Raw genomic sequence first — 16,405 nt, 5'->3', positions numbered from 1 at the left:
GACGGGACATTACTGTTCTGTAACGATTTTTGCTAACTAAACGAAATCCCCAAGTTTGATGCATATCCCATGCCTCGGGTGGATGAGCTTATTGAGAGGTTAGGCTAAGCTTGGTATTTTTCTGCTTTGGACCTCACCAAAGGGTACTGTCATGGTGGGGAGTAGGGAAACTTCCCCCACCGTACAATGTAAAAGGAATAAAGGGGAAGCAGCTAGGCCAGGATGCCGGAATCAGGGAGCAGGTCACCTCCTATTGCATCAGACTACTCACTTGCTGAAGCCTCCACAACTGTAACCCGTGCATAAGTACAGGAGCCCAAACACACAGCAGGTCACAATACAAACTACCACACAGGTATCCAGCATACCAACTCTGCCAGAGCACCCCATGCTCACACAGTGCATGATAGCCCCAAGCAGCGCTGCATACAGGCTTATGGTTCACCCTTCCGGGAAACCAGCCCCCTCGCAGAGGTGACACACACAAAGTGAAACGTCTTGCACACATGCAGGGACAAACACCAACAACATCCCAGACATGCAACAACAAACAAGACGCACCACAAACCTCCAACTCAAACCCACACCATAAATAACACACCAGGAGGGGAAGGAAGACAAGGAGGAAACACCCAGAAACTGGGTAGACCTTGATGACCACAAGTGTGGCCCTCACTGGACAGATGGTAAAGCCAAGAGCAGTGAACCACCAGCACACACCAAGCCTGGAGGAACACTGATCTACATGCTTCCAGCAGAAGCTAAATAGCCCAAAGTGACCAAACCCAATCAGGGGGTTAACCCTTACAGCACCAGACAGGGGAAGTCTACAACTTAAAGGGTAAGTGCACACACCAGCCACCATGTTGCCACCGGCAACAGCATGCATGGCAACCATGTCATGACACACAGCCAAAGCCGAGACACTGCCACCACATGCCAAGACAGCAACACGTTGCCACCGACAACAGCATGCATGGCACAAGTGTCACAGCGCACACAGCAAAGGCTGTGACAGCTACAGGCAGGTACCCTTGACGGAGGTTGCCAAAGAGAAAACTGCCTTTATTACACCAGAAGGGCTATACCAATATAAGGTGTTTCCCTTTGGTCTGCATGGCGCCCCTGCCACTTTTCAACGGCTCATGGACGTTGTACTCCGTCCACATCGTTGGTACGCTTCGGCTTACCTGGACGATATTGTCATTCAGAGTACCGACTGGGAAAGTCATCTACCAAAAGTGCAGGCTGTAGTGGACTCGCTTAGGAAGACTGGACTGACCGCTAACCCAAAAAAGTGTGCGGTAGGGTTAGAAGAAACCAAGTACCTGGGGTATGTAATTGGGCACAGAATTATCAGACCTCAGCTGAACAAAATTGAGGTAATTTGGACCTAACCGGTCACTACTCGGCAAGTAAAGTCATTCCTGGGAATGGTGGGATACTATATGAGGTTTGTCCCCCACTTTGCTACAGTCGCTGCACCATTGACAGGCCTTTTGAAGGGACGCAAGTCAGTGACGGTCTACTGGAATGAACAGGCGAAAAGGCTTTTTCCACTTTGAAGTCGGCCCTGTGTGGGTCCCCGGTTTTGGTGACGCCCGATTTTTAAAAGGGAGTTTATAGTGCAGACTGATGCCTCCGAGGTACAGTACAGACCAAAAGTTTGGACACACCTTCTCATTCAAAGAGTTTTCTTTATTTTCATGACTATGAAAATTGTAGATTCACACTGAAGGCATCAAAACTATGAATTGTCACATATGGAATTATATACATAACAACTGAAAATATGTCATATTCTAGGTTCTTCAAAGTAGCCACCTTTTGCTTTGATTACTGCTTTGCACACTCTTGGCATTCTCTTGATGAGCTTCAAGAGGTAGTCCCCTGAAATGGTTTTCACTTCACAGGTGTGCCCTGTCAGGTTTAATAAGTGGGATTTCTTGCCTTATAAATGGGGTTGGGACCATCAGTTGCTTTGAGGAGAAGTCAGGTGGATACACAGCTGATAGTCCTACTGAATAGACTGTTAGAATTTGTATTATGGCAAGAAAAAAGCAGCTAAGTAAAGTAAAACGAGTGGCCATCATTACTTTAAGAAATGAAGGTCAGTCAGTCAGCCGAAAAATTGGGAAAACTTTGAAAATAAGGGCTATTTGACCATGAAGGAGAGTGATGGGGTGCTGCGCCAGATGACCTGGCCTCCACAGTCACCGGACCTGAACCCAATCGAGATGGTTTGGGGTGAGCTGGACCGCAGAGTGAATGCAAAAGGGCCAACAAGTGCTAAGCATCTCTGGGAACTCCTTCAAGACTGTTGGAAGACCATTTCGGGGGACTACCTCTTGAAGCTCATCAAGAGAATGCCAAGAGTATGCAAAGCAGTATTCAAAGCAAAAGGTGGCTACTTTGAAGAACCTAGAATATGACATATTTTCAGTTGTTTCACACTTGTTTGTTATGTATATAATTCCACATGTGTTAATTCATAGTTTTGATGCCTTCATAGTCATGAAAATAAAGAAAACTCTTTGAATGAGAAGGTGTGTACAAACTTTTGGTCTGTACTGTAGGTCTCGGTGCTGTACTGTCTCAGGAAGTCAATGGGGAGGAGCATCCCGTTGTCTTCCTCAGCCGTAAGCTCAACCCAGCTAAGACCCGGTACAGTTTAGTGGAGAGAAAGTGCCTGGCCATCAAATGGGCACTCGAGTGTCTACGCTATTATGTGTTTGGGGGAAAGTTCCATCTGGTGACTGATCACTCCCCTCTCAAGTGGATGAGCCAGGCCAAAGAGAGGAATGCTCGGGTCACCAGGTGGTTCTTGTCATTACAAAACTTTAAATTTTCCATGAAACATAGGGCAGGCAGGTTACAGGGAAACGCAGATGCCCTGTCCCGGGTACACTGTCTGGCATGTGTTCACCCTCTTAGGGTTGAACAAAGGGGGAGGTATGTAGGAAGGCGCAAGGGGCCGTCATTGATGGAAGGTATGTGTTACCGAGGTTCCTGGACTCTGTGAGGTAAGAGCCGGTAATTTCAAGGGTCAGCGGCAGCTAGTGCTGATTGACACTATTTAATGTTAGTATGGCTGTAAATCCGATCCGGGTCGGCTCTTACTGGGAGCAGCCAAAGTGCTGGGTGGATTACTCCATTCTGACAGTGGAGCACTGTCAGTCTCTGTGTGTTTGGGAACTGAGAACTTGTGCCATGCTAAAGGGCAGAAAGACGCCTGCTGGGAAACAGACCGTAAAGTCTGCTGTGGACTGCGGGTGGAAAAACTGCTGACCAGGTGAAGGCTTTTGTTCTGTGGACTTTTTATGGTGTGAACAAACACCAAGACTGCAAACCGTTACGTTTTGTTTTCCTTTATGTGTGAATAAAACACTGAACTGTTTAAGTTAAAGACTTTGTGGTTGCCTCTGTACTGCGTCTGCTATCCTGTCTACCAGAGAAAATCCCACAGCCTTGATTCTCATATTGGGGGGGAATAACCTGTGTAATATAACTGTTAGTAGGGTGTCCACCTTCACATTTAATAACTTATTTTACATATATAGTTACCATACAGTATGTCCAACAAAGAGGTGCCAGGGCTCTCCAAAGGAATGGGAAGTGTCAGAAATGTCAGCAGAAATAGCAGCAGAAGAAGGGGTGGTGGTAGCAGCAGCCATAGCAACAGGCCAGAGCTGCCATTGTCATCCAGCGGTTGTGGTTTGATGACCAATCCCACTGTCCTGGAATGGTTGACTCAGTCTTCAACATTATCGTAACTGACATCACACTTAATTGGCATGGCCCATGAACAAGTTCTGTTCCCTCACCTGTTCTGAATATATTACTGAGGACAGTCAGCAGCTACTGCCCAGCGCAGATTTGGAGGAGGTCTGCTGCTTCCTCCTGTAGGCAAGTTAGTAGCAACGATGAGAGTTGTGTGGGAACATGTGTTTAGCGAGCGGTCAGGGACGCGGCCATGAGACTGGTGAGGGTGAAATAAGTAATGAGAAGATAGTAGTGGATGATGATGTAGCTGCTTGCACATGGGAGCCGGGTGAAGAGGGGGCTTCATCATCATCAGGGGGTGAGGCAGCTTGCCTGTGAGAGACAGCGGCAGGGTGGCAGCGTTCCACTGAGCTAGTAGGGTGCAAGCGTGTCCATGAGCCAGCAGGATGGCAGCAGTGTGAGATCTGTAGCCAAAGTGCTTGGGGTATACCACTACTCAGGAGCATACCTGTCCCGAATCAACTAGCAGTGCACAGCTTCATACAGGCAGCGGCAGGCGGTCATCATGCAGTGGTGGGGGTAAAATGCAATTTTCGCCGGTGTGGAAATTTTTTATAAAGTTGCCAGAGGATGTAAGCATGGCCATATGTAGTATCTGTGGGTAGAAGGTGAAGCATGGCCAGTGTGCCATGGCCACGCTATGTTGGCACAACGGCCCTGCCTCAACACATGGAGCATCACCATAAAGTTGCCTGGGAAAATCATGGCACTAATGTAGTGGTACAGCCTGATGCATCTCCCAGCGGCTGCCAACTCTTCTCCAGCTGTCAGGGCTCCACCACCTCAGCAGAAGGGAGCTGTGTTTCCTTCCCATCATCCACTGGTCCCGATGCTACTCGTCATGTGTTTCACCAAGAATCGTTCACTGAGAGACAACAGTATGCATGCACTCATCCAACAGAGCAGAAGCTGAACCTGCTCCTGGTCAAGTTGCTGGTACTACAGTCCCTCCTTTTCCATGTAGTTGACACTGCACATTTCAGAGAACCGATGGCTTGTGCCAAGCCGTCACTCCTTCTATAAAAAGGCTGTACCAGCCCTGCACGTATATGTTGAGTAGAAGGTGGGTCAGTCCTTGAGCCTGTCGGTGCCTGATAAAATTCATGGCAGCACCGACATGTGGAGCTGTAACTTTGGTCAAGGACAATATATGTCCTTTACGGCCCACTGGGTAAATGTGGTTCCTGCCAAGGCACACCAGCAACTTGGCCAGGTGACGGTAATGCTGCCTCCATATTCTTAAGCTATGATTACTGCCCCAATGTCCTCCTCCACCTTGTCCTCAGCCTCCACTGTAAGCACAGTTCTGAGTGGTCCTCCAGCAAACCACCTGTGCAGAGCACGGTGGTGTCACGCTGTTCTTCACCTGGCCAGCCTTGGCAAATGGAGTCACACCGGGGAGGAACTGCTTGGCATCATCAACCAAGAAATCGAATCCTGGCTGTCTCTTTGCCAATTGAAGATCGAAACCGATAATGAGAAAAACATTGTTTCACCGCTGCGTCAAGTAGGGATGACACATGCGCCCTGCATAGTGCACATTTTTTTATCTGGTTATAAACTGGTTCCTCAAGTCTTCCACCCAACTGCAAGACATCTTGAAAATGGCCAGGAACCTGTGCATGCACTTCAACCACTTTTAACCTGCAAAATATCGCCTCCATCCTCCACATGTTGGACCGACTATATGAGCAGAGGAAGGCCGCAAACTATTTATTGAGGATGCAGACGGACAAGGGTACTCCCCTGTGGAACTTTGACGTTAGCCAGTAGCCAGTGATCAGGCCCTTTGAGGAGGCCACTTTATTTGTCAATTGCCAGGATTACGGGATGAAAGATGTGATTCCACTCCTTCACATCCTGAAAAGATGCTGATAAATCTGGCTGGCCAGGGGGCAGGAGACGTGGCGCCTACATTTCACGGCCACATGAGCCCTGTGGGGGCTGAACTGGCAGAGGAGGAGAAGGAGGACATTAACGCCCAGGAATTGTATATGGAAATAGATGGTTTATCTGCCCAAGCAACAGGAGAGGGACAGAATGAGCATGAGGAGCTGGAGGGTGATGAGGAAGACCAGGCAGATGAGTTAGGGTTAGACAGACCGTGGCAGTATGCAGTAAAGATGGAGGCAGGGAGTCCCTCTAATTCCCTTGTGCAAATAGCCAGATGCATTCTGAGTTGCTTGCATAGTGACAGCCGCATTAATCACCATTACGCAGAGGGATGACTACTGGCTCTCCACAATGTTGAACCCTCGCTACCGTCCAAAATGGGGGCCATTTTTATACCTGCTGAGAGGGATAAAAAACTGAACTACTTACAAGACATCCTATATAGTAGGTTGGTTGGTTGCTGCTTATGTGCACCATCGCCCATCCTCACAAAGGTCTGACTAGGGGGACCCCCTATACTCACGCTCCACCCACTGCCATAACTGCTTGAGGGGAGGGGGGCAGGAGCAGCACCAGTTCCATCAGCAGCAACTTAAGTCTTAAGTCTCTAATGAGCACTTTTCTTCACCTGCCTACTGAAGAAACCAACCAGCAGAAGCAGCAGGACATGGAGCAGAACCTGAACTAGCAGGTGGTGGCATACTTGAACTGCACCCTGCCACCCCAGATCCAAGATCCCTTGGACTACTGGGCAGCCAAACTTGAGTGATGGCCGCAATTGGCTGAGTTTACCCTGGGCAAGCTTTCCTGCCCAGCCAGTAGTGTGGCATCAGAGCGGGTGGTTAGTCGGGGGGGGGGGGGGGGGGGGGCATACTTAACCCAAAGAGAACTCTCCTTTCAACAGGAAATGTTGAGCGATTAACCTTTCTAAATAAGAATCAGGCGTGGATCAGCCAGGATTTCCACATGTTGGTGCCTGATGCATCAGACTAGATTATTTTGGCAGTGTCATGTCCCATGTCTTCATGGTTCATTATCATTAATGTCATCTCTGTATTGCATTGTATTGCTACTAGAGATGAGCAAATTTTTGAATTTTTTTTTGTTCGATCCGAATTTATTTGCGGCAAATCGAGTTAAATAAACGGCTATTTCCTGGCTGCAGAGAACCTTTATAGTAGTGTAGAACACTGTGTTTTGTAGTAACACACATAGGGAGTCTGCTGTGGTAGTGAAATAATGTCAGCCAGGCCAAAAGGCAAAATAGTGGCCCAGTCATGAAGTGGGGATGGTGGGAACAGCATGAGAAGTCCACAGAGAGGCCCTATGACATAGTGGTGAGGTGGAAGCAGCATGAGGAGGCCACAGAGTGGCATAATGACAGTGTGGAGGTGACGGCAGCAGCATCAGGAGGAGGCCACAGAGTGGAACAATGACAGTATGGACGTGGCACAGGTAAAGAATCCCAGCAACCGCTGTTATGCTTGAAAATAAATTTCTTCTTTATTTCATATTATTCCATAATTAATAATGCGTTTCGGCACACAACCTTTATCAATAGATAAATTGATAAAGGCTGTGTGCCGAAACGCATTATTAATTATAGAATTAATATGAAATAAAGAAGAAATTTATTTTCAAGCATAACAGCAGTTGCTGGGATTCTTTACCTGTTCCACGTGGAGCTTCGCTCCTTCCCACTGCAAATCTAATCTTTAGAGCGAGAGTCGGCTGGATTGGTTTCAAGTATGGAGGTGGCGGCAGCATCAGGAGGCCACAGAGTGTCAAGGTGACATTGTGTGTAGGTGGCAGCAGCCTCAGGAGGCCACAGAGTGGCCAGGAGACATAGTATGGAGATGGCTGCAGCATCAGAAGACCACAGAGTGGCAAGGTGACATAGTGTGGAGGGGGCAGGAGCATCAGGAGACCACAGAGTGGCACGGTGACATAGTGTGGAGGTGGCAGCAGCATCAGAAGACCACAGAGTGGCAAGGTGACATAGTAAGGAGGGGCAGCCGCATGAGGAGACCACAGAGTGGCAAGGTGACATAGTGTGGAGGTAGTAAGGGAATGGAGCGCCGCACACTGTAGTTACTGGTGCCTGCAAATACTAAGTAGTAGTATTTAATTATACGTAAATTCTGGCACACAGAATATTTGTTTGCGATTTAGGTTATTAATGGATGCAATATCATAAAAAATGTATGATCCAGTTATATTCTAAGCCCAATTAGACAACCACTCTTGATAATGATGATGACCGGACGTTTCGGTCCAAGTGGACCTTCCTCAGCGGTCTTATTATCTGTCATATAACAACATAGGCCCCATTAATGATGTAACCAGACAGACATGTTTAAAAAGATCACAAAGAAAAATTCTAGAAGAATTATGAAAGCACAGCATATTGGTAAAATAATGGTAATAGTCATGTATACTAAAAATGAAGATATGAGGGGAGCGTATAGTCCTTAATAGATAGAGATAGGAAGATAGTCCAATGCAGATGGACTGTATGTGGAAATGGCCACAGGAAAGTTGCAGAGCATGATAAAAAAAACACAATTGGATGAGGAAGCTGGAGAAGAGTAATCTGTAAATAATGTTATAATCGCTATTAGAAAGTATTTTACCTTATTTTAGTGGTGGGGAGGCAGCAGGCTGGATCACAGGATGCTAGCCTGCGATCACAGCCATTTATATCTAATACAGGCTGTTTGGAGCGCCGATCACGTGATTGGAGCGTCACGTGACGTCGGTGGCGCTTAAGTGAATTCCACCGCAGCGTCACGTGTCCCCGGAAGTAGCGCTATTCGTTCCAGGGGTAATTAGACGCATATTAACCGCCTCACGTCCGCCCATAGGATATAAACGTCTTATGGGTGGACGTCTATTTCTGACAGCACGTTTTAAAACGTCCTGTCAGAAATAGCAGCTGCACGCTAATCGTGCAGCTGCTGATCGGGTTGCCCGCTGTCAGTGACAGCAGGGCAACCCTAAGACAAGGCAGGGACAGTGCCCAGGTGTCCCTGCCTTCACGATCGCTGCAGACACAGCGCTCACCGAGCGCTGTGTCTGCAGAGCAGGAAGCGCTGTGCGCTTCCTGTTCCGGCCCGGCGGTCATGTGACCGCCGTGACCGGAGAGTGCAGGAGCTGTGTGAGGTCTCTCAGAGACCTCGATCAGCCCTGCTGTGAGGCTGTACAGCGCTGGATTGCTGCTGTACAGCCTCTATAGGGGTGCATTTGTCCTGTAACTGGGGCTACTATGTCAGCCCCAGTTACAGGAGAAATCAACTGTGAAAAAATAAATAAAAAGTGAAGTAAATGTCCCCCAGAGGTCTTGTATGACCTTATGGGGGACGAAAAGTGTAAAATAAAAAAAAATAAAAATAAAGGGTTGAAAAAATAAAATAAAAAAAAGTTTCACATGTAAAAAAAAAAAAATCCCAAGTAAGGAATAAAAAAAAAAAAAAAAAATAGAAAAAATTAAATAAAATAGACATATTTAGTATTGCCGCGTCAGTAAAAACCAGCTCTATAAAAATATCACATGACCTAACCCCTCGGGTGAACACCGTAAAAAAAAAAATAAAAAAACTGTGTCAAAACAAGCAATTTTTGTCACCTTGCATCACAAAAGGTGCAACACCAAGTGATCAAAAACGCGTATGTCCCACAAAATGGTACCAATAAAACCGCCACCTCATCCCGCAAAAAATGAGCCCCTACATAAGAAAATCTCTCAAAAAATAAAAAAACTATAGCTCTTAGAACATGGAGACACTAAAACATAATTTTTTTGGTTTCAAAAATGCTATTATTGTGTTAAAGTGAAAAAAATTAAAAAAAGTATACATATTAGGTATTGCCGCGTCCGTAAAAACCAGCTCTATAAAAAGATCACATGACCTAACCCCTCGGGTGAACACCGTAAAAAAAAAAAAAAAAAAACTGTGTCAAAACAAGCAATTTTTGTCACCTTGCATCACAAAAGGTGCAACACCAAGTGATCAAAAACGCGTATGTCCCACAAAATAGTACCAATAAAACCGTCACCTCATCCCGCAAAAAATGAGCCCCTACATAAGAAAATCTCTCAAAAAATAAAAAAAACTATAGCTCTCAGAACATGGACACATTAAAACATAATTTTTTGGTTTCAAAAATGCTATTATTGTGTAAAACTTTAATAAATGAGAAAAAGTATACATATTAGGTATCGCCACGTCCGTAACAATCTGCTCTATAAAAATGTCACTTGACTGAACCCCTCAGGTGAACGCTGTAAAAATAAATAAATAGAAACTGTGCTAAAACAACCAATTTTTTGGTCACCTTGCCCCATAAAGTGTTATAATGAATGATCAAAAAATCATATGTACCCAAAAATAGTACTAATAAAACTGGCACCTTATCCCCTAGTTTCCAAAATGGGGTCACTTCTTGGGAGTTTCTACTGTAAGGGTGCATCAGGGGGCTTCAAATGGGACATGGCATCTAAAAACCATGTGGAGTTCCTTTTCTTCTGCGCCCGGCCGTGTGCCCATACAGCAGTTTACGACCACATGTGGGGTGTTTCTGTAAACCGCAGAATCTGGGTAATAAATATTGAGTTTTGTTTGGCTGTTAACCATCGATGTGTTAAAGAAAAAAATTGATTAAAATGGAAAATCTGCCAAAAAAGTGAAATTTAAAAATTTGATCTCCATTTTCCTTTAATTCTTGTGGAACGCCTAAAGGGTTAACAAAGTTTGTAAAATCGGTTTTGAATACCTTGAGGGGTGTAGTTTCTACAATGGGGTCATTTATGGGGGTATCCACTATGTAGGCCCCACAAAGTGACTTCAGACCTGAACTGGTCCTTATAAAGTGGGTTTTGGCAATTTTCTTAAAAATTTGAAGAATTGCTTCTAAACTTCTAAGCCTTCTAACGTCCTGAAAAAATAAAATGACATTTCCAAAATGATGCCAACATAAAGTAGACATATGGGGAATGTTAAATAATAAATATTTTATGAGGTATCACTTTCTGTTTTAAAAGCAGACAAATTGAAATTTAGAAAATTGCGAATTTTTCAAATTTTTGGGTAAATTTGGGATTTTTTCATAAATAAAGGTGAAATATTTTGACTCAAATTTATGACTATCATGAAGTACAATGTGTCACGAGAAAACAATCTCTGAATGACTTGGATAAATAAAGGCGTTCCAAAGTTATTACCACATAAAGTGAGATATGTCAGTTTTGCAAAATTTGGCCTGGTCAGGAAGGGGGCAAAGGGCCCAGATGGGAAGTGGTTAAGGAAGAAGATACCGGGAAATACAGAGAAAATAACAATTTAAAAAAAAGACTAGACGACATGACACAGAAATTTCTTGCAAGGGGTTATCCGCAATCTCTTCTAGATACTGCATTGACTAACTTAGGAAACACTACTACACCACGATCCAACAACCCAAATAGAGTATCATGCGTTACCACTTACCATCCCCTAATTCCTAAAATCCACTAGGCTTTAAGAAAAAATAGGCTATTACTTGCGAAAGTGTACCCAAACATAGAAGAATTTCACCAGCCTCCATTGATATGCTACAAAAGACCACAAAATATTAGAGACAAACTTGTTAAAGCTGATGTGGGAAGTTTCACCAAACTACCTAGACAATTATTCCTACGGAGCCAGCGACGGGGAACATTTCCCTGTTTGAGCTGTGCGCAATGCTCAAGTGTCATCCAAGGTGAATATGTTACCTATCCACGAACAGGACAATCTTTTCCCATCAAAGGATTTTTCACTTGCGACTCAAGCGTTGTAGTTTATTTATTGAAGTGTCCATGTGGCCTTGCATATGTTGGGGAGACCACACAACGTATCCAAGCCAGTGTTAGTAAACACAAATCCACTATCAGACTGGGACATACCATGCTACCAATTCCGCACCACTTTGCTGAGAAAAAGCACGAAATATCGCAATTACATTTCCAAATATTGGAACAGACGAGCCTTCCGAGACGAGGCAGAAATCGAACACTACTTTTGAAACAAAGAGAGGCCTACTGGATCCATAAACTGGGAACTTGTCACCGAATGGACTGAACCGTGAATGTGATTTCTTTATAAATGTATGATTGCCTATCATTTTCAGCATATAGGAAGTTTAATGTAATTTTTATTTATTTTACAGACCTGCTGAATCTCTAGTTACATCTGGTGAGGGTGAGAAATTCCGTCTACCCCTTTTCCCCCTCCCCCCCATACCTATACTTACCTCATCCCGTTCCCTCTCCCCCTCTTAACATCCAAGTGTCAACATTTTTGTACCTTAATATTTTTGTACCTTAATTTTGCTTTATATTATGATATAGTATATGTCAGCATTTTATATTTCACTACTGAGGAAGGAACTTGTGTTCCGTAACGCGTCTTGTGTGAATTTGACCCAGCTTTCTGTGCGTTTCTCCCAATTATCGCTAAAAGGACTTTGCGAATATTTTTACTCTATCGAATTCACATACATCGAGGGTGGTGAGCCCAATACCGTCACCAAGTGATACCATGCTAAAATACCATCTCAGTCGATCCGCCTGTGTCTGTATTTCTTATGTACCGATTTGATTCTGCTACATCGAATCAAATTTTATACCAAATCGAACTCTGCTACATCGGCCTTTGCTATATCGATCACACCAAATGGATTCTGCTATACCGGCTACGTCAGACATCAGTGAGTCGCGTATTATATTACACCTATCTGGGTCAGCGAATCCTTTCCCTGGTTCGTCACGTGGGACGCCACGTAGACCGACACGAGTGATCACTGGGAGCGAGGCGGCAGCGGACAAACACGGGCTGAAAGCGAGGTATTCACCATCTGCAAGCGCTGTTTGAGCGCGAATTATCCACCATTCGAAAATCACAACAAGGACATTTTCCTTTGAACCATAAAGGTTCCAACTACCGGTAAAATCGCACATAGTTATATGATTGTTATAATCTTAAGTTGTCGAATTACTCTGTATATGGGAGAAAATCGATAATATCTGAAAGCAAAGAGGTCACATTTATTGGAGTACTCCAGTTTTATAGATACATGCGTGAGCTCCGCATTATATTTATCTATATGTGTATATGCTTGTTATGGAATAAGGCCATATATTAATATTTTTTTATTTTTATAATACATTTATTGGGGTAATAAATTTTGTGTATGCAAATATACTGTGAGCCAGCCTAATTTATTGATTTATTTTGGTGGAGCTTTTCTAGGAGTACACTCACCTAAAGAATTATTAGGAACACCATACTAATACGGTGTTGGACCCCCTTTTGCCTTCAGAACTGCCTTAATTCTACGTGGCATTGATTCAACAAGGTGCTGATAGCATTCTTTAGAAATGTTGGCCCATATTGATAGGATAGCATCTTGCAGTTGATGGAGATTTGAGGGATGCTCATCCAGGGCACGAAGCTCCCGTTCCACCACATCCCAAAGATGCTCTATTGGGTTGAGATCTGGTGACTGTGGGGGCCTGTCACAGCCACTATCTCTGGCTGTGACCTTCCGTTCTTGCTCGTTTGGCGCTCCTCGCTGAAGTTCTGTTCCTTTGTGTTATTTGTGGTTCTGTATGGGTTAACTCCCCTGTGTGCCTATTAGGAGCTAATCCTCTGTCTGCTCCATGGGTGTGGCTTCTCTGCTGCACCCATGGAACCTGTATATAAGCCTGAGGTTTCCTCAGTTCTGTGTCAGCTCTCCTGGTGTGTGTTGTCTGTCCTGCTCCTGGTTTGTACTCTCTCTCCCATGCTGCTGACCCATGGGATCTGTGTCTGTCTGTCTGTGCTCTGTGGGTTTCCCTACTTGTTCATTTACGTTCTCTGATGTCCTCTTTCCTGTCTTTCTGATATCTGATCTGCCTGTTATGTTTTAGTTACTTTGTTTTGTATTCATATGTCTAAGTTCAGCAAGCCTTTGCAGCAGAGTGGCATGACAAGGCCACGCAGTTTACTACTGGTGGAGCAAGTCCTTCTCTGCTCATTGCCACTCCTGCTCCCTTGCATGAACTCCTGCTTGTGTTATTATTTGCCCTGTTTTGTATTTACCTGTATGTTATGTATGCCTATGTGCCGCTGGTACCTTCTGGTACCTGTTGTCCATTCGCTCCTGCTGTCACTGTCTAGGTCACGCTCCAGAGTGGACCCTGGCAACTTCCTGCGGCTAAGTCTAACCCTACCATCTAGGGCTCTAGTGAAAACCAGGAGTTGCTTAGTTACGCCCCTCTGGAGTATTACTAGACAGTGGCGCAGTGGGGGTTTTCTCCCACTGTGCTGACGGTACATAGAGCTCATGTTTTATCTGTGCTGCTTTCCATGTTTCTGTTTGTGCAATAAACTCTTATGTGTCTGTACCTGATTTCTGTTTATTGCTTGACGACGCGGTGGTCTCTCTTGGGACCTCCAACTCGTGACAGAATGAACAAAAGACAGGAAAGAGGACATCAGAGAACGTAAATGAACAAGTAGGGAAACCCACAGAGCACAGACAGACAGACACAGATCCCATGGGTCAGCAGCATGGGAGAGAGAGTACAAACCAGGAGCAGGACAGACAACACACACCAGGAGAGCTGACACAGAACTGAGGAAACCTCAGGCTTATATACAGGTTCCATGGGTGCAGCAGAGAAGCCACACCCATGGAGCAGACAGAGGATTAACTCCTAATAGGCACACAGGGGAGTTAACCCATACAGAACCACAAATAACACAAAGGAACAGAACTTCAGCGAGGAGCGCCAAACGAGCAAGAACGGAAGGTCACAGCCAGAGATAGTGGCTGTGACAGGGCCATTTTAGTACAGTGAACTCATTGTCATGTTCAAGAAACCAATTTGAAATGATTCGAGCTTTGTGACATGGTGCATTATCCTGCTGGAAGTAGCCATCAGAGGATGGGTACATGGTGGTCATGAAGGGATGGACATGGTCAGAAACAATGCTCAGATAGCCCGTGGCATTTAAACGATGCCCAATTGGCACTAAGGGGCCTAAAGTGTGCCCAGAAAACATCCCCCACACCATTACACCACCACGAGCCTGCACAGTGGTAACAAGGCATGATGGATACATGTTCTCATTCTGTTTACACCAAATTCGGACTCTACCATTTGAATGTCTCAACAGAAATCGAGACTCATCAGACCAGGCAACATTTTTCCAGTCTTCAACAGTCCAATTTTGGTAAACTCGTGCAAATTGTAGCCTCCTTTTCCTATTTGTAGTGGAGATGAGTGGTACCCGGTGGGGTCTTCTGCTGTTGTAGCCCATCCGCCTCAAGGTTGTGCGTGTTGTGGCTTCACAAATGCTTTGCTGCATACCTCGGTTGTAACGAGTAGTTATTTCAGTCAACGTTGCTCTTCTATCAGCTTGAATCAGTCGGCCCATTCTCCTCTGACCTCTAGCATCCACAAGGCATTTTTGCCCACAGGACTGCCGCATACTGGATGTTTTTCCCTTTTCACACCATTCTTTGTAAACCCTAGAAATGGTTGTGCGTGAAAATCCCAGTAACTGAGCAGATTGTGAAATACTCAGACCGGCCTGTCTGGCACCAACAACCATGCCACGCTCAAAATTGCTTAAATCACCTTTCTTTCCCATTCTGACATTCAATTTGGAGTTCAGGAGATTGTCTTGACTAGGAGCACACCCCTAAATGCATTGAAGCAACTGCCATGTGATTGGTTGACTAGATAATTGCATTAATGAGAAATAGAACAGGTGTTCCTAATAATTCTTTAGGTGAGTGTATATTGATACAGTATATTGTCTTTTTAATTCTTACTAACCGCTGACTATTTTTCCTATAGTATCTATGGCTGTAGTCATTGGTATTATTATCTCAGATGTACATTTTGACCATTCCACCACATGAGTATATCTCCACACACTCACACATTTCATCCCGATTCTCCACTTCATTCAAAATAAGCCTTCCATCACACCAATACCATTGATCTACATTTCATTCATCAATCAACACCTTCCACGTTTATTATTGTTATTTTCGCTGTATTTCCCGTTATCTTCTTCCTTAATATGCGTCTAATTACCCCTGGAACGCAAAACTCTACTTCCGGGGTCACGTGACGCTGCAGTGGGACATGATCGGCGCTCCGAACAGCCTGTATTAGATATAAATGGCTGTGATCGCAGGCTAGCGTCCTGTGATCCAGCCTACTGCCTCCCCACCACTAAAATAAGGTAAAATACTTTCGAATAATGATTATAACATTATTTACAGATTACTCTTCTCCAGCTTCCTCATCCAATTGTGTTTTTTTTTTTCATGTTCTGCAATTTTCCTGTGGCCATTTCCACATACAGTCCATCTGCATTGGACTATCTTCCTATCTCTATCTATTAGGGACTATACGCTTCCCTCATATCTTCATTTTTAGTATACATGACTATTTCCATTATTATATGTTGTGCTTTAATAATTCTTCTAGAATTTTTCTTTGGGATCTTTTTAAACATGTCTATCTGGTTACATCATTAATGGGGCCTATGTTATTATATGACAGATAATAAGACCGCTGAGGAAGGTCAAATCATCCGGTCAAAATCATTATCAAGAGTGGTTGTCTAAGTGGGCTTACAATGTAACTGGATCTTGAATTTTGTATGATATTGCATCAATAAATAACCTAAATTGTAAACAAATATTCTGT

The 16,405-nt window shown here is 44.5% G+C and overlaps 1 protein-coding gene across 1 annotated transcript in view; it reads left to right on the top strand.

Annotated features, from left to right (window-relative positions):
* LOC120991124 (zinc finger protein 585A-like) overlaps nt 1-16,405 on the top strand; it is a 2,129,672-nt gene that overhangs the window by 124,017 nt on the left and 1,989,250 nt on the right. The gene's annotated exons all lie outside the window — the stretch shown is intronic.

This window comes from Bufo bufo, chromosome 2 (genome assembly GCF_905171765.1).
Source record: "Bufo bufo chromosome 2, aBufBuf1.1, whole genome shotgun sequence".
Lineage (NCBI taxonomy): Eukaryota > Metazoa > Chordata > Amphibia > Anura > Bufonidae > Bufo > Bufo bufo.
Note: the sequence above shows the minus strand (reverse complement) of the source record. Positions and strands in the feature narration are given on the sequence as shown.